General features: G+C 36.0%; 1 protein-coding gene and 1 long non-coding RNA gene across 13 annotated transcripts in view; one reads left to right on the top strand and one right to left on the bottom strand.

The window, feature by feature from the left end:
* LOC122422595 (triadin-like) overlaps positions 1–23209 on the bottom strand; it is a 196773-nt gene that overhangs the window by 25713 nt on the left and 147851 nt on the right. The gene's annotated exons all lie outside the window — the stretch shown is intronic.
* LOC122422597 overlaps positions 1–23209 on the top strand; it is a 50713-nt gene that overhangs the window by 23529 nt on the left and 3975 nt on the right. Inside the window, exon 3 of one of the 12 annotated variants that reach the window (XR_006263904.1) lies at positions 489–549. The exons of the other annotated variants lie outside the window; for them this stretch is intronic. This is a non-coding gene — a long non-coding RNA (uncharacterized LOC122422597). The remainder of the gene's footprint in view (positions 1–488; positions 550–23209) is intronic. 12 annotated transcript variants of the gene reach the window in all.

Genomic DNA, 23209 nt, shown 5'->3' with positions numbered 1-23209 from the left:
CCTAATTACACAAGAGGACTTGAAACAGACTTTTGAAGTAAGACAACAAAGACATAATAACAGATAAAATTAAACATGACAGAAATAGCAGAACTCATTTACAGGAAAGAGGCTTATCATTTTATTAGGAATATATTTCTTTGGAATTTCTGAGGATTGTTACTCTCTAAACGAAGAATTTACCTTGTTGAAATTTACATTGGATCTCTAAAGGTGCCCTTCATTTTACAAGCTATTACCTGAAAATCCCTCTGACATTCAAACACAGTGAATTGGCTTTATTTTTGTTCTGTGAGTGATTTTGACTGGCTTATTTCCATAATACCTGAATCTCATGTTTGTAATCTGCCAATATTTTATTGTTCTGAGTTTTTTCTCACTCAAGTCAATATGATTGCTTTCGGTTTAGTCAAATTCCACTGGGGATGACATACAATGTGCATTCCTCCTAATGATCTAAATTACTGATGTTTTCTTTACTTTGCTAGAAATAATGAATGGAATTACTCAGAATCTCAAATCAAGAAGGAAGCTATGAGCAGAATTCAGGTAATGTGAAGGAAAAAGCAATTCACAATACTGAAGCTTGATTTACCTAGTTTTTTAATTAAAGGAAATTTCCTAGTTCTAAACCATCTCTAGATAACTAAAGTCTACCTCCTGAATCTTGAAACAAATTTTGAGGATAATTTTTACTCTCATGATTGATAGCCATTTTTTTTCCCTTGGGCCCCAGCTGCATTTTCAAGGAGGTACCCAGTGCATCTAGGAGACTCCAAACTCTAAAAGGCCTCCTGTGCTGCAAACAATGAAGTGATAGATCTCATGACAGAGAGAGTGTCACTCTTCTAAATGACCACTGAGTTAAAATTCATTTACATCTTGAAAAAGTACAAAATATGATTAATTACAAACACCTATCCCAATTCATTCTGTCAATAGTATTTAAAGGATTTGTGTATCTATTGTTGTTGTTGTTCGCTAGGTTGCTAAGTCGTGTCCGACCCTTTTGCAAACCTGGAGCCTGCTGGGCTCCTCTGTTTATGGGATTTCCCAGGCAAGAAAACTGCAGGACGTTGCCGTCTCCTGCCTTTTTCAGGAGATCTTTCTGACCCAGGGATCAAACTTGTGTCTCCTGCATTGACAGGTGGATTCTTTACCACTGAGCCACCTGGGGAATCTATGATGAACATAAATTGAGAAAATTTGAAATTAGGAAGAAAACGATTGCCAAGTATGTTAAAGCAATAGTATTGCTTTTATTTGTTGGCACAAGGTTCCTAGACTATTTTTGTAACATATAGAATAATATTTTCAAAGTTTAGAATTGAACAAATATTACAATTAAATGAAAATATGGTTTACATTTTAGGCTGAGACGCGTAGTAATTGTGCTAGTGTCTTTATTAAAATAGGGACAAGTTGACCTTCAAGTTTCTTTACCGAGGGTTCCTTTCTCTGCCTTGTCCCTTTGGAGGGAATGGAGCAGAGGTGTTTAGAGTGTCAGTCACTCTTCCCTTTTCCACCCTCCTTATTAAAAAATTAAGATATCACTCATACAATAATCCCAGACTTGGTAAATTTGCCTATGAAATGAAGAATAAGGAATCTGAAGCTCAAGAGTTTGTATGAGGTGGACAGATCCAAGGTTTTTACTTCAGTCATAGGCATCTTTATAACTCCCACTTGTGTATTGCTAAATTCTACATATATAACTTTGCAGCCCTTGTACTTGATCTTGTGAAGGATACACTTAAACAGGAATTATCACTTAACTGAGGACTCAGATGTTTCAAGGTGAAACAAGAACAGTAATGTCTCTTCCAGCTGGGTTGTTGGGAGGGTTCCTAGGCATAACAGTACAAATGAAATCTGTGAGGGACCACAGGGAAGACAGGGAAGGGCTGTGTTGTTATAAAGTTTACATTAAAGATGAAGGGAGCTAGGTAACAAACAAGCAAGACTGCTAATTTCACATCTCAGAAATGGAGGGACATCAAAACAGAGTGGTGAGGCAGACAATGACTGTGAGAAAGAGAGGATACTAAATTGGTTAGAAAAGGAAGAATTGGGTTAGTATTGAGCAGAACTCCACTAACCTATGAAGCTTTGCTCAAATTGTCTCCTTTCTGTGTGTGTGCTGTCCATGGTGGCAAGGTTTGAGGAGGAGGGCTTGCTTAGTGCAAAATTAAGAGGCAGCTCTTCCCAACTGGTCGGGTCACTTGCAGTTCCAGTCCAAATCTTAAGATGAAAGAAGAGCACGGGGCCTTTGTGTAAGTACACAAACTGCAGGGCAACTGCACAATGTATCAAGGGTCTCTGTCTCCTAAGGGGAGACACAAGTTCTGACTTGAATACAAAGGAGCAAACCTCAGAAGAGGCTGGATGAAAGGATTTCTGGCAGGGAAAGGCAGGTTAAAATGCCTATGCTAGGAACAGCCTGGATTGCTTAAAGGTCATTGGTGCAGTGACAGGCTCATATCAGAGCACTCTGGGCTGTTCCTGTGTTTGGATTTGTTCTATGGGTAATGGTAAACTTTTGAAGTGTTTTAGTATGACATATAGGTTTTTAAAAACTCACTGGCTGCCGTGTGAACAAAAATAATGCTTGCAGAGGAAAAGATATGAGAAGCAGCAGAAGATCAGTTGGAAACTGTTGAAATAACCCAGGTGAGAGATGACATGAGCTTGGTCTAGGTGTTGCAGTAGAGATGTAGTTGTTCCTGCAAAAAATGTACCTGAGTGCCTATTTAGTTCTAGGAACTTTCTTAGGATATGGAGTTATAGCAGGACCAATACAAACAAAATCACCTGTTTCACAGAGCTGAGATTCTACCGTGCAGAGAGAAAAAATATCAAGTAAATAAGTAAAATGAAAATAAGCATCTTATTAAAAATGTATCAAGGAAGAGTAATAAGGAGTGCTATTTAGAGTAACAGATGGCACTTTTAAAGATATGGTCAATGAAAAACTTAGAAACTGTAGATAAATGGATGGATTCAGAGTGCATTTTCACACAAACAGTAGGATTTTTTAAAAATGAATTTGATATGGTAAGTGCAGGAAAGAAATCAAAGATGACTGACAATTTGGCTTGAGCATCTGGGAACAAATGAGAAATATTCAGATAAGGGCAGGAAATTTCCTGTTCACTCAGCTAGATGCTATTTATGAACTAATTGCTTAGTCATTGTTGTCACTTGAATTACATAGTTTTCCATTTTGCCAAAGGATTTATATAGAAGACATTGAAGTACAAGTCATAGTTGCTTTGTTGGATTATTCTAAAAGTATAGCATACTGGTAATTAATTTTCAAGATTTTTTTTCATGATTTTAGAAAACTTTTAAGCAAATGGATTATTTAGTATAATTTGGTAAGGCAACCCTACTATAAGGGTGTTTAAAACACCAAAAGCTTCAACTACTTAGATCAAAGAGCATCCTCCAGGCCAAAATGTTTCTACTGGAAAGGTTTCTTTGCATCCTGATAAAAAGTTTCCCTAGTATTTCCATGTACTACTACATATTTGCATATTTGCTTTGATGGAAAGCAAGGAATAGGAGTCAAATACATATTTCATAATTCCTTTGATTAAAAATGATAAAGGTAATATTAGTGTGTTTTCTTTTTCATCTCCAATTTATAAGTTAGAAATAATTTTACCATGGAAAAGCCAACTAAAAAAGGAAATGAGATTGATTTAAGATCATATCATTGTTTCTTTATTATTATACCTTGGTTATGACAGAATACCTGATATCTGGGAATTAATAAAAATAGATGCATGGAATCACAATCATAGAGTTTTAGGGTATGGAAGAGATCTTTGAAATCAGTTATTTCAACACCCTAATGTTTCAGGTGGACAAAAATAGTCTCTAGAAGGAAAAGTGGCTTAACCAAGGTTATACTTCTAAAGCATTTAAGATAAACATTTTTCACTTCATTTTATTTTTCTATTTAATGAATATTTATTTGGAAGGTCAAGATAAATGCCAATTATTTTACCCATTGTCATAAATGACTGATAACTCTTAGAAGATCTTTAAATATCCATTTCCTAAGATTAAGTCTCATAGTTTTCTGTGAAGAAAACTGGTCATATTCTACTTAACATTAATTAGATATTAAATTGACCTCAAGTACCCATCTAGGTCCCTGATCTCATTTTGACAATTCTAGATAGACTGTCAACTGGGAGGTTTTCAAAACTTGCAGAATTACTATTTCTTCATTTTTCTTAAATATTTCCTTCTAGCTATCCAAAGTATATCTCTGTCAACCCTAGAGCAAATCATATTTATACATAAGATGAGGCAATAGGCAGACAATAAAGATGGAAAAAATAGGCAAATAGGTAATATGAATTGTAAATTTTTCTTTTAGTACAAAGGTCAGAGCTGATATGAAAAGAGATTATGAGGCATATTAGATAGAGTGCAGTCTCAATTTATAAAAATAAAAACTACCTCATGTACTTAGGATACAAGAATCCTACTCGCCTTGGAGTCATCTAATGAAATGTCTTTAATCTCTTCCTTGATTCCCTTCTACCCACACTCTTCACAACTCTCATGTTCCCAGAATAACCAGTGTACACTTATCTCCTGATTCTCAATACACTTGTTTATTTACAAGTCTGTGCTGGGATTTTTTGTTATTGGTATTGTTTCTGTTTTTAATCATCATTTGACTATGAGCATCTTGAGAACAGAGTCTGGAATATCCATACATATTTAGTTAAGGGAAATGAATACCTAAAAGAAAATGATTACATGAATAAGTGAATAAATGAATGTTACTACATGCTATTCTGTTACACTGTTTCTAGTGTGTTTGAATATGAACAAACCAAATTACAGTATTTTTAGATCTCAGTAGAGTACAGAATACCTCCAACAAAACACATGATAAAATTTATTTTTTGCTTTCTATTTTTCAATTATTTACAGTTCCAGGCCAAAGTATTCATTTTCTTTCTGTCAGAACTTTTACCAATTTGTTTATGAGTACCATTCCATGAAAGTGAAACTTTAATAGTTTTATCCATTAGTGGGAAAAATTGAGCTGAAAGTTCAAAGATAAAGAAAAGTAGCTTCATTAGTTAAACAGCCCAATCAAGATATAATATATGCAATATATTCTGAATCTACAGTTACCCTCAAGTGCAAAGACTATAGTAAATTACCCATTGTGGTATGCTTCAAGCCTAAAGAATTACACACCTACACATGTAACTCGAAAAGAATATCAGTACCAGAAGAAACTAAGAATTTACTGAGAACCCTGAAACTCAAAGAAACTGAGCAACTTGCTACATTGACCTAAGTAACACGTAAGTAGGATACATGAATGCAGAGTCTCAATTCAGTGCTCATCACAGCAGCATGCTGTCTGTTTGCATTTACTTTAGAGAGAGCAATGAGGCACAGGAACAAATAAAGTAAATGATGAAATCTAGAATAATGGTAAACAATTTCAACTCAGTGCAAATACTGTTTTGTTAGGCTTTAGAATTCTATAGCCAATGATACTCATAATAACTAAAAAAATAGATCTTAAGTGCAGTATCCTATATTATGGCATAATGATATTTGTAATGGACATTTTAATTCTTGTTTCATTTGAAGATGATTTGAATATAAATAGTGCATGCTTTTGACCATCAGTTATGTCAATTCAATTTTCAAAGTAATAATTAATTCAAATTAGGTCTCTGAAATGCTGCTCTCCAATGTCAAACATATTTTATCAAAATTGAGTTGCCTATTCTCTAAGGAGTTGAGTGACAGAAATATAACAGTGCCTTATTTCACTGGAAATCAAGTTTTTCAAATATGACAAATGCTTAAAATATTATATTTATGTTTAAAACTTTAGGGTATAATTCAATAGAATTAAAAAGGGATAATTTTTAAGAAAACATAAAATTTCAATAAAATTTTGAGTTAAAAATCTCAAGTTTTATTTACATCTCTAGGCATGGCCCTCCTCCTGGCACATGCTAACTTACTGACTATTAAGTGATGAGCTATTATTCATTTAGTTTAACTGATCATTGCTACCAAAATAGAAGTAATAAGGCTATTGTGTACCAATCTGGTCATTATAACATGGCATATCCATAAATACGTTGTTGTTGTTGTTTAGTTGCTCAGTTGCTCAGACTCTTTTGCCACCCCATAGACTGGAGTCACACTCCTCTGTCCACGGGATTTCCCAGACAAGAATACTGGAGTAGGCTGCCATTTCCCACTCTAGAGAATCTTCACAACCCAGAGATCAAACCCACTTCTCCTGCAAGTATCTTGAGTTGCAGGCAGATTCCTTACCACTGAGCCACCAGGGAAACCCTCCTAAATATGAGTACATTTGATATATCACAGACCATCCCCAAGAAAAAGAAATGCAAAAAGGCAAAATGGTTGTCTGAGGAGGCCTTACAAATAGCTTGGAAAAGAAGAGAAGCTAAAGGCAAAGGAGGAAAGGAAAGATACACCCATCTGGATGCAGAGTTCCAAAGAATAGCAAGGAGAGATAAGAAAGCCTTCCTCAGTGATCAATGCAAAGAAATAAAGGAAAACAATAGAATGGGAAAGACTAGCGATCTCTTCAAGAAAATTAGATATCAAGGGAACATTTTCATGCTGTTTATGGGGTTCTCAAAGCAAGAATACTGAAGTGGTTTGCCATTCCCTTCTCCAGTGAATCACGTTTTGTCAGAACTCTCCACCATGACCCGTCCAACTTGGGTGGCCCTACATGGCAAGGCTCATAGTTACTGAGTTAGACAAGGTTGTGGTCCATGTGATCAGTTTGGTTTTCTATGACTGTGGTTTTCATTCTGTCTGCCCTCTTATGGATAAGTATAAGAGGCTTATAGAAGCTTCCTCATGGGAGAGACTGACTGAGGGGGAGAAAGGTCTTATTGTGATAGGTGGGGCCATGCTCAGTAAATCTTTAATCCAATTTTCTGTTGATGGGCGGGGCTGTGTTCCTTCCCTATTGTTTGACCTGAGGTGAAGGTTATGAAGATAATGGTAACCTCCTTCAATAGATCCCACGCACACACTGCTGCACTCATTCCCCCAATCCTGCAGCAGGCCACCGCCGACCCACGCCTCCACCAGAGACTCTTGGACAGTCACAGGCAAGTCTGGCTCAGTCTCTTGTGGGGTCACTGCTCCTTTCTCCTGGGTCCTGGTGCACACAAGGTTCTGTTTGTGCCCTCCAAGAGTCTGTTTCCCCTAGTCCTGTCTAAGTTCTGGTAGCTCTATGGTGGGGTTAATGGCGACCTCCTCCAAGAGGGCTTATGCCATACCCAGGTCTGCTGCACCCAGGTCCCCTGCCCCTGCGGCAGTCCACTGCTGACCTGTACCTCTGCAGGAGACACTCAAACACAATTCTGGTTCAGTCTCTGTGGGGTCTCTGGGTCCTGGTGTGCACAAGGTTTGTTTGAACCATTTGAACATCTAGCTTGATTGTAAATGCAATTTCATCCATCCTACAGTATTGCTGGGGCTTCTTCTTTGCCCTTGGATGTGGGGTATCTTTTTTTTGTGGGATCCAACATTTTGCAGTTGACAGTTCAGCAAAAAGTTGTAGTGAAATGTGAAAGTGCTGAACTCAATATGCCAGCAAATTTAGAAAATTCAGCAGTGGCCACGGGATGGGAAAAGGTCAGTTTTCATTCCAATCCCAAAGAAAAGCAACCCCAAAGAATGTTCAAACTACCGCACAATTGCACTCATCTCACACATTAGCAAAGTAATGCTAAAAATTCTCCAAGCCAGGCTTCAACAGTACATGAGTCATGAACTTCCAGATGTTCAAGCTGGATTTAGAAAAGGCAGATAAACCAGAGATCAAATTACCAACAGCTGTTGGATCATTGAAAAAACAAGTGAGTTCCAGAAAAACATCTACTTCTGCTTTATTGACTATGCCAAAGCCTTTCACTGTGTGGATCACAGCAAACTGTGGAAATTTCTCCAGGAGATGGGAATACCATACCATTTTACGTGCCTCCTGAGAAATCTGTATGCAGGTCAAGAAGCAACAGTTAGAACCAGACATGGAACACAGACTGGTTCCAAATTGGGAAAGGAGTTTATATTGTCACCCTGTTATTTAACTTTTATGCAGAGTCATCATGCAAAATGCCAGGCTGAATGAAGCACAAGCTGGGATCAAAATTGCCGGGAGAAGTATCAATAACCTCAGATACACAGATGATACCACCCTTATGGCAGAAAGTGAAGAGGAATTAAAGAACCTCTTGATGAAAGTGAAAGAAGAGAGTGGAAAAGCTGGTTTAAAACTCAACATTCAAAAAACAAAGATCATGGCATCCAGTCCCATCACTTCATGACAAATAGATGGGGAAACAATGGAAAACAGTAAGAGACTTTATTTTGGGGGGCTCCAAAATCACTGCAGATGGTAACTGCAGCCATGAAATTAAAAGACGCTTACTCCTTGGAAGAAAATGTATGACCAACCTAGACAGCTTATTAAAAAGCAGAGACATTACTTTGCCAACAAAGGTCAGTCTAGTCAAAGCTATGGTTTTCTAGTAGTCATCTATGGATATAAAAACTGGACTACAAAGAAAGCTGAGTGTTGAAGACATTGATGCTTTTGAACTGTGGTATTGAAGAAGACTCTTGAGAGTCCCTTGGACTGCAAGGAGATCAAATCAGTCCATCATAAAGGAAATCAGTCCTGAATATTCATTAGAAGGACTGATGCTGAAGCTGAAACTACAATACTTTGGCCACCTGATGTGAAGAACGGACTCATTGGAAAAGATCCTGATGCTGGAAAAGATTGAAGGTGGGAGGAGAAGGGGACAACAGAGGATGAAATGGTTGGATGGCATTACCTTCTCAATGGGCATGAGTTTGAGCAAGCTCTGGGAGTTGGTGATGGACAGGGAAGTCTGGCATGCTACAGTCCGTTGGGTTGCAAAAGTCAGACACAACTGAGTGAATGAACTTACTGACTGAATATATCATAACTCTCGAAATTTAATACTTTAGGTTTTATATTCAGGTTTACTTTTCAGAGACCCAACACAACTTATTGATCTATTCAAAGACTGAAAATCAAGTCACAATAAATTATTGATAATTAGAAATGTGAGTAGCTAGTTGAGAAATTGAGAGAAAAAAAGAGGGCTCCCAAAATATTTGCAAAAATACATTTGCAAAATTCATTAAAACAGCTTTCAAGCAGTATAACAAATTCCCTTCTTAAGAGGTAAGAGACTAGACATTTTGTAAACTATCTGAACATGGAGAAGAAATAATGTCTCCTTCTGTCTCAAATCTTTTCTGACTATTTGACTTGAGGATTCTACCAAAGAGGTTATTGACAGAGAACAGCTGGCATAGTCAATTGCCAAATCAATTCCTAAACTACTAGAATCTGTTATTTTCATTCTCAATAACTTCAGGACCTACCAACAACCTTAGAGATAAATCTACTCTATGTTCTCTTCTATCTCAATTTGCTGTCACTCTCACTACTGAGAATAAAATTCGCCTAAAAATCTAATGATGGAACTGGGTGATCTTTTATCAGGACTTATGGGCAGCTTAATAGATACCCAGGAAATTTTAAAGTAAACCATATTCTAATATTCCTCCAGTAATTTTGGTGAGAAGTCATCTATGCCTTTGAGTGTAGAATCACAGATCACTCTGCTTGGACTTTCTATACCAGATTCCTCTCACTGACAAAACGAACAAGGGCAGCTAAGAGTTATCAGCAAATTGCTTGCTTTCTTTGGCAGTTGTACTGGCAAGATTTAGGAGTATGTGTCAAGTGTAAACTATAATGGAAATAGAGATTGCGAGTTTGTTTTAAATTATACCACTCAAATCAGAGTGAAGAAAAGGAAGGGAAAAAGAAAACCTAAGATTCAGTGACCCCCTTTTCAGAAAACATAATTCTCCCTATAGTGCTGGAGACAATATCTATCTATCTGAGCAAATTCTGCAATGTCCTCTAGCTTCAATTTCCTAATCTACGAGGTGGGAAACTTCTAACCCACCTCCTAGGGTTTAGTGTGAATTCAGCGAGATGATCCATGTGCAGCAACTCGGCACAATGCCTGGTACACTGCTAGCTCTCGGTCAAGTGGTGAATGTTTTCCATCATCAGTGTTGTCATGACCATCTCTAACAAGCCTCCAAAATCTTTTAAGGGTAGACACAGAATAACGTCTGTATGACTTCCTGAGTTTTTCTCCAGCTCTAGGCAAGCCATTGTTTTCAAGCTTCACTGTATCTTTCCTTTATCCTTATCCTCAAATACAGGGAGGTACGTTTTTAAGCTATTATATCGAATTTGAAAGACAGCATAGATTCTCTTTTATACAGAGATCTCATTCAAACAGAATACAATCAGTCTGATATCTTTCAACCACCCCCAAGGCCACACCACACAGGACTTGGCAAAGGGAAGGGATACTGCCATTATTCTATCCTTTATATACATCTGTAGGAAAAGTTCTTTCCTGTCCCCCTGTATTTTCTCTGACACATGAAACCATTCCATGTTTAAAAGCATTTCAAAGAAATATGAAAAGCCTAAGGAAGAACCATAGAACCAATTAATAAAGAATATCCTGGTTTTGGAATTTACCTTAGGAAGAGAAAAGAAGGGGTAGCATTTTGTTTTAGGAAAGAATTTTCTACTGGTTACTTTAATAAACATTATAAAACTCCTTATCTTTTCAACTATAAGCACATAACACAAATTTAAATATTTCAATGCTTGTGCTTAATAGATAAAGGATAAAATGGGAACATATTAATAACTATTAAGTAATAGAATGAAAGCACAATTAAATTCACAAACATATTCTCACTTGAATGACACATTTGGAAATCATCCAACTTTTCTTCCTGTTTTAAATTGTGTATAATTGATATTGTGTCATTTAAAACAATGCACACTGCTTATCCAGTGTCTGCCAGGAGGCTATTTATAATTTACACAAAAAATATCCCTCTGGGGAAAAAAATCATTATTAATGTAATCATTGTCATGAATAATAGAAAATGGAAAAGGTTTACATCTTATGTAACCTCCATCTAAAAGAAGATTAAATCATCAGTTTGTTTCTCACTGGATGTTTCAATATGACAATGTTGGTGCTTCTTCTATGTCTATTTTCCTCACTTTGTATAAGAGATCTCAATTATTACAAACCCTGTCTCCTAAACATGTGTCTGTTACATAAACAGCGTGAGTAGCTGCAAAAGCGGTGATTTATAGATGACAGTTTTTTCTTCAGGAGGGCACATATCAACCACATAGCCATAATATTAAAAAAAAAATAAAGTAGTGGGGGTTTAAGAAATGCAACATAAATAATTAAGTGTGAATGACAAAAGGACAGACACTAAAGTATTATTGTCATTCAGTCACTAAGTTACATCCAAATCTTTGCGACCCCATGGACTGCAGCACAGCAGGCTTCCCTGTCCTTCACTATCTCCCAGTGTCTGCTCAGACTCATGTCCATTGAGGCAGTGATGTTATTTAATCATTTCATCCTCTGTGTCAAGGAGAACTCTTGCCCTCAAATCTTTCCCAGCATCAGGGTCTTTTCCGATGTCGGGTCTAATTTGGAAGGACACACTTGTATAGATAGTGACTATGTTTGTTCAGTTTTTCTCCTGCATTGACTTCTCATTTGGTATTGTAAATAAAAAAGTTCATCTAATTATACCACTACATTTCCCCAACTTGGATTGAAAAAAATGGATCACCTGAATAAGAATCAGGCTTCCCCGGTGACTCAGTGAAGAATCTGCCTGCAGTGCAGGAGACCTGAGTTGGACTCCTGGCTTGGGAAGATCCCCTGGAGAAGGAAATGGAACCCAACCCAATATTCTTGCCTGGAGAATCCCATGGACAGAAGAGCCTGGTGGGCTATGGTCCAAAGGGTTGCAGATAGTTGGATATAAGGATAAATACTAAACTCATTGTAAGCAATTAATAATAACAATCAGAAGAAAGCTGAAGACAAACATTGGCAAAACACTAGGACTTCACCTTTATCAAGCCTGTCTGAGGTTCTGTGGCTCTTTCTTCTCTAGGTGTTCATAGTGAGTATAATCTGCATCACATGGTTTAGTCATTAGTAGTACCTTCTTTCATTTTCTCCCCAAGCTTTCTTAATACTCTTCATTGTTTAATTTGTAATAATTTCTGACAAGAGTGTTGCTTCTTTTGCTTTGAAAATCATGTTACCACCACTAGCATTGAATGCATACTAGGGATCTGTACTAGGCTTCCCTATCAGCTCAGCTAGTAAAAGAATCTGCCTGCAAAGCAGAAGATACCAGTTCAATTCCTGGGTTGGGAAGATCCCCTGGAGAAGGAATAGGCTACCCATTACAGTACTCTTGGCCTTTCCTGGTGCCTCAGACAGTAAAGAATTCGCCTGCAATGCAGGAGACCTGGGTTCGATCTCTGGGTTGGGAAGATCCCTTGGAGAAAGGAATGGCAAACCCTCCAGTATTCTAGACTGGAGAATCCCCATGGACAGAGGAGCCTAATGGGCTACAGTCCATGGGGTTGCAAAGAGTTGGACATGACTGAGTGATTAAGCACATACAGGGGCCCAGTAACTGCTGGGAGACTGATAGGATGACTTTAAACATGTCAACCTAGATACTGAGAAGGAGATAGACAAAATGTATTATCTTCAAATGTGGGATAATTATTACTACCATGTGGGAATAACAGTATCATTGACTCAACAGAGAATATTTTAGAGCACCAAAATGCAAAATACATCAGGCTAGACCAGCAGTCATGTGTGAACACTGTGTCACAGAACTGACCAAAAAACCAGAGCAACTGGTTCAACAATCTACAACCTGTACAGTTAATATTAACATTGAAAAATTCATTATTGTCTTCATCGTGCACAAACATTCTATGCAGGAATAAAGCTATGGACAAGGAATATTTGGTTGCCAAATTAGGTCTCTCTGAAAGTAGCTGTATCAAACTACTTAGTTTATAGTTACTTATATCAAAATAGGTATGGGATATATTTATTTCCATCTATGAATAAAATAAAGGCTTCTTTTAAAATAATAAAATAAAATAAGACCTGCTTAAGAAAAGGGTTAAGAACTATGCATTTATTTGAATGGTTAGAAAATCCTAGATTCCCTGTTCTTTATCTACTGGGCCACCCAATTGAACCTTGGAAAAGCACTAGGAGAATATATTCACATAATCACTAGAATGCTTTTTTAATCTGCGCTCTTGCATATAAACGACAGATAAGATTATTACAAGACATGACATATTAATAAATAACACCTAATTAGTTTGATAATTCTTTGATTAAGCCCTAATTTTCCTTGCTTCTCATGCAGCAATTCAAGTTACTCTGTATTATTTGTTCCTCTTCAGACTATTTTAGAACATGCTTTGAATAGTCCCAGTAGGCTACCTGAGCAGGAATTTATTCTTATTTGACAGCAGGTCCATGCCATTAATAGTGACAAGGTGAGACCAAAACCGACACTGTAATGAAAAGTTCCCGCACAGCAAAGACATTCCTCTAGCATCTGACACCTTTCAAAAGGGGAGGAGACAAAATTCTGAGAACGTGAGAAAATGAAATGTTAGGGCTTCGGTGCAAAGAGAAAGTAATATGCACATTATGTCGTGGGGAGAACACTTACTTACTTACCTGTCTTCTCCCCAAACCTAACGCCCTTAATCACAACGACCAGGAGCAGCAAGCAGTGCCAGAGGAATCGTGGCCACTCAGAAGTGCCTGGGTCTATTTCTGCACATTCTAGTTGCTTATAAGGACTCGAACGTTTCATGGGTTGATTGAGACAACTGTGAAAATTGGATACACTTATTTTAAACTGATTCCCCATACTTCAAATAATCACAAAACAACTCTCATGGGGCCAAGTCCAGGAACTATGCTCACCAGTGATGAGGTGTAGGCCCTCTCTCTCTCTTTTTTCTCACTTCTGTCTAATTCTATAGGCCGTCTGTGGTTTACTGACACACACAGCAAACCCAGCTTTGTTAATTCTGAGCCTCTGTCTCTAGAGGCACTACCAATAACTCCTTTAAGTATCTTTATACAAGGCCTATTTGCAATGCTTAGAAACCTGTCATCTTTCTAAATAACGGGATTATTTCCAGGAATGAATTAAAACGGCTGCTTTGGGATGATCATCAATAATTTTTTTCAGCGAGATAAATATTATACATCATGAATTCAATTCAGTAAACACAGCATGTATCTGGCAAGGTATGAGGCAACAGGGATTTAAAGGTAAATTTTTATTGAAGGTGTATATAAGGCAGTAAAGGGAGACTTGCTAGGGAGTGAATGATAATAATATGTGATAATTAAATCAGAAAGATAAGAAGAGGTGAGCAGAAAATCATAATTTTGCTATATTTGGGCGCCACTGATACCATTATACATTTAAATAGTACATATTATGGTTAGGTAGTGTTCTAAGCATATGTGTCTATGCATAAACTATTCTATACCTTAACCCAGTAAAATAATATCAATTTTCCTATTTTAAAGGAGAAAGAGGCATCATGCATATTTTTGTTTACTGCCCTATCCATAGAATCTGGATAGATGGATGTTCATAGAGCTCATCTAGAAGACATTTAAACCAAACTCATTAATGCATATAATGCAGGATTTTTATATGGACCTCAATTTAACACTATAAATTACATATTATTGCACCCATATTATATAGGTAGCAGAACCAAGGATAGAAGACAGGATGACTAGAAGAGGCAAATTTGGTCTAGTATGCTATCTGTTGATGTGGTTCTAAAAAATATTTCCCCTTCCCTATCAAACAACCCTGGATATGTGTTCAGTTAGTAAAGAAGAGCCAACAATTGGAAAGCATTGGATTCTTGGTGTGCTTTGACCATCTGCTTGTGTGTTCTGCAACAATTCCATTATTAGCCTCATTTGACAGAGGAGGAAACAGAGACTTAAAGAGGTTGAGTAACTGGACTAAAGTTATCATTTCAAGCAAGTGGCAGAGCCTGGATCTGAAACCAAGTAGACTGGCTCCGGAGTCTGTGTGCTGAGCCACGCATTCTCACTCCCTGTCACGTCCATGCATTACACGGCTACTTTTGAAGAATAGAAATAAAATGATGCAAAACAACAGAAATCAGTCAAAGAAAAAAAAGGGAGCTATTGCTCTCTTTTAGGTTATGAACAGGTCTGGTTCTAGCATTTTACTTACTGTTGGTTTTGGTCCACAGTCACACATATTTCACTGTTCTTATTTATATTGATACCTCATATAAGTTTCTACCTCTCGTGTGAACTTAAATTGTCAGATAGTTTGTAGCATTTTGAGTTGCAATATTAATTTCTTAAGTCACTTATGCACAGTTGCCATCACCTGTGGGAAATGGCTTGTGAATTGTGACTCTCCTTCCAAATTATATTTTAAACTCAACAGCTTTAGCAATATTCCACAAACTGTCTTCTGTTTCTAATACCTTAAGCAGAGGACTGCCTGATCACATCTCTGAAATGCTGGTTTCATGTCACTATCCTGCTTTAATCTTTCCAAGGTTCTCGTCCATGACAAAAATCAGCTGTGCCTGATCGACCAAGTGTCTGTAATCTATCACCACAAACATCACTTCTTATGCCCTAATGTTTTCTAATATTACTTTATCCTCTTTCCAGTCTGGTATCATCATCACCACACAAACACATTGAAGTCACACACACTGCTATGTCCTCATTCACTTTCTCTTTCATTCATACACAAAGCAAGCCCTATGTATTCTTCAACAGTGAGTCAAATTTATCCATCTCTCAAGTTCTAGATGCATATTACCTCCTCTGAAACTTGTAATATTTAGTGTCTGTTTTATGAAATTTCTCAAGTTTAAACTTTCTCTTTATTAGTTCCCATTCACTCTTTCAAATAATCATACACCATACTTGTTAAAAGAGAGATCATCTTTAAGTATTCTCTTGTCCTTTATTGTGCTCACTTTGGGACCGCTGAGCATGCAGAAGATACTGTTTATATTCTGACTTCTTTCACTCACTGTCTGGGCAACTCTGTCTCTACAACTGACCTCTCCCTGGAAGGCCACACTGATCCTCTAACAGCCTAGTTCAGAGTTATTTGCTCTAAGAGTTAAATGAGTGTGTGAAAGTACCCAGAATGAACTTTAGTATTTAGCTTATGGATGATTATCAAATGACATTTGGATTGGAATTTTCACATATTCCCCTTTTGCAACTGAATACTATTTGTGGCTTTAAGAATAAGTGAATTCAAAGTTCTCTTCTCCAGCTCTGCCCCTACCAGTGGGCACTCTCTTCCTTTACTTCCTATTTAGAGCATCTTTTGCAGTTTTCAGGTCAACAATCTCTGAATAAGCTTTCTCTTTCCTCTCCTATGCTATCAGTATTGATAAATCCTATGAGTTTACCTTTGTGATATTTCTAAAATCAACTTAGTTATCGTCATACCACCTGAGGTCAAGCTTTACTTCCTCTCTTTGGACATACTTGTACTTCCAATTTCATTCTGTCTGAACCATCTTGCATAACATTTCCAATTTTGTTTCTCTTTCTAGGTCCTTTCATGACAATCAAAGTGAACCACTGGCAGTTCCTTGTCTATGTCTGGGAAGCTGACAGATTTGGTCTTACTCCGGAGGGCTTGAGGATTAGGCAGACCTGAGTTTAAATTCTCTGTCCACGCAGTGTGTGATCTGCACAAAACACTTGAACTCTCTGTGCCTCAGCTCTCTCATCTATTTATATAAAACAGGGATAATAAAACACTACACTCAAAGTTCTATAAGGATTAAATAAGATTATTTTAAGAGCCTGTGTGCTGAGTCACTCAGTCATGTCTGATTCTTTGTGACACTTTGGACTATAGTCTGCCAGGCTCCTCTGTCCATGGGATTTTTCAAGACAAGAATATTGGAGTGGGTTGCCATTTCTTTCTCCTGGGGATCTTCCTGACCCAGGCATTTCCTGCGTCTCTGCATTGCAGGCAGATTCTTTACCACTGAGCCATCAGGGAAGCCCATTTTAAGAACCTGGAAAAATTAAATACTCAGTAATTGAAACTCACAAAAGAACATTTTAAGATATTGTGATTCTGTGCTTTAATTAGTATCCCTTCAGCCTTAAATGTGTTTAGCCTTAAGTTGACATAGGCATATCCTACCCATTTTTCAAGGTGCATTTCAATTTTTACCTCTTCCACAAGATTTTCTCTGAACATTCATATTAGAAGCACTATCCTTTGGCAGTAAACTTCCATAGTAAAAGAGAAAACAAAAAAGCTTGGGAAAGGACATGTGTACATATTACCTTATCATTTTAAGAACCTTAAGAAATGAATTTTATAAAAAAAATTCTTAAGACAAAAAGCTAAAAACAAACAAACAAACAAACAAAAAAACCCACAAGCAAAGTATTTAAATCCTATTTTAATAGAAAGCTGGTCCTCACCTTTCTATTCTCCCCATTGGTTCCCAGTGTATTATCTGGGTCCATGAAGCCAATCTTGTTTTTTTTTGTTTCTTTTTTGGAGCTATTCTCACTATTCACAAAGACTAATATTCCATGTCTTATTTTTATAGATCTTCCAAGGAACAAAGAAAAATGAATTATTTTTAAACAATAAAATTCATCCTATCTTGTAATTATCATGTGGCACTACTGGTCAGTTTTAAAAATTCAGGACACATTATGGGATATTCCCGATCTTATTTTTCTTATATCTTGAACAATTTCTATTTTGTAAACTTGGGAATTATTTCATCATTAATCATTAATTATTCCCAACAATTTTTGTAAAAAGAAAAAAATTAAGAAGATAGACTAATGATGAGATTGCCTAGAAGAATGATGTAATTATAAAATAAATCATTATTTCATCATTCGTTTTTTTTTTTCACTGTCTTGACTAAAGTTTTGTATAATTATTTAAAAAGGTACAAAAGTCTGGAGAAATTGTTATGGTCTATAATTTTTAGCTTCATTTAATACAGTTTATTTTTTATTTTATTTTATTTTTTCATTTAATACAGTTTAGAATTTAGAGTTTTTATTTCCCACCCATTACTGCAAAGAGAAGAATATTGGCAAAGGAAGATATTTAAGTTACTGGGTGGATCAGAAGATGAATGCAAAAGACAGTTTGTAGCACACTAAACCTTAATGATTAGGATGAAATTGAAACTGACCATTCAAGTGAAATTTAAGACTATGTATCTTCACATGAAAATGAATTTTCTCAAATTCAAGAATCAATGAGGGAACAACACATTCAAAAAGGGAATGTGGTACCCTCATCCAATTAGTTCTTCAGCTAGGACTTTATCATGCAATAGTTTGTGACTAGAATATAAAATATCTCATTTCATTGAAACGTTATGTCATAGTACTCTTTTGTGTTTTCATAAAATCTGTGTGCCAAAATTTATGCTTTTTTAAACCATACAAATGTCGAGGAAGTCAAAAGGATTATTAATGTATAAATTTAAAGATTATTGGATTTATCATTCTAATTAATGCTTATAAATCTAAAAATAAAAATGTTTTTCAATTATGGAATCAAGATGACATCTTTTCAACAAAATTGTGAGCCATCAAAAATTTCAAAAATTCAATTGCTGCATTCTGATGATGCACGTTCTGAAAGAATTTGAAGTAATAATATCCCAGGGTCTATTAAAGATGTTTGAAATGTGGAACTGGTATCTACAAGGTGGATTCATTGTAAGGTTATGCATGATAGTTGATGAGCAGTTCAGTTCCTTTTGAAAGATGTTTCCCATTTGGTGTGTGTACACCTTCAAAACCAGAGAATTGATCAAATAAACATTTAACTTTTATATGTTTAAGTTTTTAATCACAATTTTCACCATTCCTTTAACCTTACTTCTGCAAACAATTTTTAAATGATTTAAACTATTAAAAAACATTAAGAGGTCCAGATGATAAGTGAAGATAACTATTTACTCCTAGTATCCTGAGATTAACATTTACATTTTCTGAACATCTATTGTATGTCTATCTAGTTATCCTCAGTTATAAAATTATTTGTACTGTGTCTTATCTCTTTTCTGGATTATCAGCTTAGAGAGCAGAATCAACAATTGCTTTTTGAGTAAACATCAAAACTCCCAAAGCTTTTGCTTTGCAGAAATAATTAGATATTTGGAACTAAAGTGAGTATATTTTTTAGAAGCAGGATTTTTTTAGAGAAGAGTACAGCAAGGCTAAATTTTACCTAGTCTTCTCCAATACAGCCAATTGAGCTCTGAAATACATTAGATTAAACCATTAAATAACAGTGACTATAATGCAATTACATTTGACCTCTTCTCAGCAGGATCAAACCAAAAATGCAGTTAAGCACCACTGAAGTTCAAGAAAAGGATCTTAATAAAATGAGCATACTAACTTATTCCTTGAGGTTCTTTCTAGCTATGGTCTTAAAACCCACAGAATTGGAATATGGGCTGACAAAGAATACCTTATTATAGTCAGAAAAGATTTTGGTAGGTGAATACCTTCAATTTTAAGAGAATAAATGACACTGAAAGTAGAATAAATTACCTTGACATAAATTCTTGACTCAAGCAAAAGTCAGACAGCAGCTGGAATTTCAATGGTGGGATAACTTCTAAGGGATAAACTTTAACTTGTATTGAACTTTAATCATAATGGCTACAGAGATGAAAAGTCGGAAAAAAAAGTGTTAAAATTACTAAGTGAAAGCACGTTAACCCTGGTCCTTGTACAGGACATTTAAATTGATTTCTTTATCTATACTGAGTATAAAAGACTCTGTAAGCCACGTGATTTCTTACCCATAGAAATGTGTCTCTTGTTTAACTTAGTTGACTCTGTCCAGCAATGCATGCGATTTATTTGGCCCAAGTGGAAGTTGATTAAGGGGGAGAATGAAAATGCCTAGCAAGATCATGATACTTCTTTTAAAGAGTCTGCCTAAATAAATGAAACTACCAGTAGGCTGTCACTTAAGAAAAATATGCTTAGCCACAAAATATGGAAAAGGAAATTGGAGTTACTGGAAAGTTGATAAAGGTTAATAAATCTAAAGGCTTCTACCTTGAACATCTGTACTATGGATTTCTAAAAACAACAGAAGCAAAAAGACAAAAGACACTGTAAATTGAGTCTCAGTCTGGCAACCAATGTCTGCCTTGACCAGTTTTAATAGTTCTCTTATAAGATTATTAATCTGTAAACATATATGTACGCCTATGTTCACTGCAGCCCTATTTACAATAGCCAAGACATGAGAGCAACCTAAGTGTCCATCAATAGATGAATGGATAAAGAAGATGTAGATATATAGTATGTGTATATATATATATATTTATGGAACATTGTCCAGCCATAAAAAAATATGAAATCTTTCCATTTGAGGCAAGAGGGATGGTCCTGGAAGTTATTATAATTAGGCAAAATAAATGAGAAAGAAAAAAAATATCACATGATTTCACATATATGTAGACTATAAAAAATAAAACAAATGGACAAACAAAATAAAACAGAAACAAATGCTTACAGAGAAAAAACTGGTGGGTGCCAGAGAGGAGCAGGTCAGGCAATGCGCAAAATAGTTGAAGGGGATTAAGAGGCAGAAACTCACAGCTATAAAATAAATAAATCATGGGGATGTAATGTGCACATAGGGAATATAGTCAATAGTTTTGCAAAAACTTTGTATGGTGATGGATGGTAACTGGATTTATTGTGGTTATCATTTCATAATAATATTTCATAAAAATATCAAATCACTATGCTGTAAACCTGAAACTAATATAACAATACATTAATTATAACTGAATAAAAATTTTAAAATACAAAATAAATTGAAAAAAGAAAATGACAACTTAGACTCTCTAGCTCTACAGGAAAAGTAGAGGTCATCGGCTTCGGAACAGTCCCCATGGAAGGATGGGATCTCTCTCTTTCTCTCTTCCTCTTCCCCTCCTTCCTCCCTAAAGAAGGTTAGGGACTATTCAAAATGTATCTTGTTACAATGAACATCTACACATTCAGGAGATATCATGGTGGGGTTGTCAGATCACTGAAAGGCAGCAGCAAAGGTATTTATTTATATTTGACAGCAGTTTTATTCACCAGTAACTCCAAACTGGAAATAACCCAGATATCCAACAACAGGAAAATAGCGAAGGTATTTCTTAAAGAAAGAAACTCTTCAATGTCTAGAATATCCTAAAGTTATACATTATAGACATTTGTCTTCTAAAGTTGCTTAGTTTCAGCCTTAATAGCAAATACTAACTTTCTAGGTGTAAATTTTTTTTAATTTTTCAACTTTTTGCTTTCAACTTTCTTAATTTTTCAACTTCTTGCTTCTCAGCTGGTGCAGATGATAAATAACCTGCCTGCGATGTGGGAGACCAGAGTTTTATCCCTGGGTCAGGAAGATCCCCTGTAGCAGAAAATGGCAACCCACGCCAATATTCTTACCTGGAGAATTCCATGGACAGTATAATCTATGATGTTGCAGAGAGTCATGACATGTTGCAAAGACATGACTGAGCAACTAACACTTGCAACTTCACTTCATAGAGTGAGTTAGCATAAAAGAATTTTATCTAAAACAACAAAATGATCTCATCTTTACAGTTCATTCTGCCCAATTAAGATGGTCCCTGTAAATGAGGTGGGGATTGTTTCTGACTATACAATAGTGCATATTCACTCCAGAGAAAGAGCAAATCTGTTCATCTTTAGATAGCTAAAAAAATTTAAGACTATATTAGTTAGAGGATTTTATTTGATGGAATAAAAAGGCAAAATGTGAGACTTCCACCAAGGCATTAGCACATTTAACAAGGTTTTTCAAATCTGAGCTGTAATTTGGGCTACTTTGGAGGGTTGGACAATATTATACAAAAACAAAAACAAAAACTTTATCCCACAGGGAAAAATCAAGTTGTAGTTTTAAAAACTCATTACCAATAATTAATAACAAACTCTAACTAAACAATAACAGGTGTTCCACTAATCCCAAACAGAAACAGATGGAAGCACAAATGTTTTATAAATACTGGATACATGCAGAGCAATAAACTTGGCAGGAATTGTTTTATTCTGTAATTGTCAGTCAGAGTCAAAATCTTATCACTTGCATTTTCTCTAAATTAATATGCCCATATTAAATCTTGTTTCTCATTCCTTATTTCTGAAAATGTGAGCCATATTTAGTGATTTCTCACTTCATCTTATGTACCATCTCACCAAAACAGATAGTATTATTAATTTTCTTTCTGTACACTTATGAAGCTTTATATAATTTTTATATGAAACAATGAGCATACCATACATGTTTCCATTCTCCAACTTCTTCCATTTCCAGACAAGAAACAGTGATTTACATATTCTTTAATTTCTTATACATTATAGCAATGAGCTTTCAAAGTCAAGAATGCAGGCAGATGAAACAAATTATGAAGGTAACTAGAAAGTCAATGAATGGTAGTAAGAAATCTAATTCTATGGCACTTGGGGATTTTTTTTTAAAGAGTTTGATTATTACACAGTGCTAGAGATTTGAACTCATGGCTATTTAGAGAATGTTTATATATGACTTTAGAAGGACTCCTCTGTATGGCTAATAGTATGGGGACTCAGAACAGATCTCTCAAGATATACCACTTTGGCATGTAGATTATTTTGAGCTAAAGGCAATCAAGATCCTATAGGCTCAAGAGAAATTACTGCCCTTCCCTTAAATAAATACAGGTATTTAAATTGGGGATTTTTCCCAGAAAAAGAGTTATTACAGGAGATAATTTTTATCTAAGTGTCTTCATCTGTATGACAGGATAATCATTTAAGTACCTAAAACCTGCTTTTTTTGGTATTGTCCTGTGAACTATCCTCCTGTCCTTGAGACCCCCAGGCCCTGGCCCTATTCCACAGCTCAGGGTGGCAATATATACTCATTTTACCTTTCTGTCTGTGAACCTCTTTGGTATGTGGGATCTCTGAGCTGTGTGTGTAGTTGGGGGTGATTTCTGTGTGTGTGTGTGTATGTGTCTAGCTGGGGGTGATTCCTGTATTTATATGTATGTATATGTGTATGTATCTGTGTAACT

The sequence above is a fragment of the Cervus canadensis genome, chromosome 20 (assembly GCF_019320065.1).
Source record: "Cervus canadensis isolate Bull #8, Minnesota chromosome 20, ASM1932006v1, whole genome shotgun sequence".
Lineage (NCBI taxonomy): Eukaryota > Metazoa > Chordata > Mammalia > Artiodactyla > Cervidae > Cervus > Cervus canadensis.
This window is presented reverse-complemented; position numbering and strand designations above follow the sequence as displayed.